We start from the raw sequence: 1,413 nt of genomic DNA, 5'->3' as shown, positions 1-1,413 counted from the left end.
TTCATATTTAACATAAATGCTGTTTAATTTTTACATAGAATCTTATGGCTTTATTCATAAAAAATAAAGTAGGTTTAAAGAGCTTTACAAAGTGACGTTTTCATACATTTTTCAGTTTATAAACCTTTTTTAAAGCTACTTTATTTTTTATGAATAAGGCCATTAGTCCCTATTTATATGTCCATATAAAAAAATATTCGTCGATTTTATGCAACAGATTGTTTTGGTTTAATGAGATATACATATTAATCATAATAATAGATTGGTACTTTCAAAATAGCTCAGTGTTTGGCCGAGCATCTCCTCCGATTTGTGGCGTGCGCCTTGAGGTTGGCACACAAAGGGGAGGACCAACAGTTTTACGCCCCCGAAGGCCGATTGTATTCTTAACAAAAGCTGTTTTCATGGCAGAAATACACGGGGGTTTGCCATTGTCTGCCGAGGGGCAACCGCTATTAGAAACAACTTTTTTTATATTTGAAAACCTTTTTATAACAAGGTTTTGTTTAGCTTGCAACTTCCCGATGAGCTAGAGACTTGAAATATCAAATCTAGCTCAGAACCTGCTGGCAATACAATATGAAAGATAAAGTAATCCTAGGGGCGCAAGAGTCTCTATATCGCACACCATCTTCAAAAGAGGTACAACTCAAAAATCAGATCTAAAAATACTATAACGGCTTGTGGATCGTACAGATTCAACGATTATCAAAAGCAGGTATATCAGTTTTTAGTTGGAGAATATAATCATGAAGAAAAACATATTTTTACATTAATTGGAGATAATCCTACAAATTGATTTATGCGAAAAATGAACCTAAGAGTTGTGCCTCTTTTGCAGACGGTGTGTGATATGTGGAAACCCCGTATATACGGTCTAATTAGGTTCATATTTAGAACGAAAATTACTTACATGGAAAAAATAATTCCACAGAAAGTTTAGCCGGTAGGACAAGCAGGGGTTGATATACATATTTTGGTCTGATTTAGAATGTGTATTACTTAAATGAAAAGGAATAACTTCACAACAAATTTTGCTGATAGTGTGGTAGATCACATTTATTTATTCAAGTTTAACCTACTGGGCTTAGCCCTCACAGGTTCCGATGGTACATAATTAAACATAATAACATTAAGGTATAATTTTATAATAACTAAGGGTAGGAAACAAATTTAATACATAAAATAATATTTAAGTAGTTTTTGAATGACTCCCTGGTCATGTCGATATCGACTTGGGAAGATATAACATTAAGTAGCGACATAAACTTATGAATCGGTTCATTCAGGCCGTAAATAGTTCTTCTATATTTATTATAGAAGATAGATTTATATCTGAGAGGTCTGGCGGGAGCGTTAAAGGACAGAAGCGATAATAACTCAGGTGAATCAATTCTGTTATGCATAACGTCC

This window comes from Rhagoletis zephyria, unplaced genomic scaffold (assembly GCF_001687245.7).
Source record: "Rhagoletis zephyria isolate East Lansing unplaced genomic scaffold, Rhagoletis_zephyria_1.1 Rzeph_scaffold_03591, whole genome shotgun sequence".
NCBI classification, from domain to species: Eukaryota; Metazoa; Arthropoda; class Insecta; order Diptera; family Tephritidae; genus Rhagoletis; species Rhagoletis zephyria.
The sequence above is the reverse complement of the archived record's forward strand: the minus strand, read 5'-3'. Positions refer to the sequence as shown.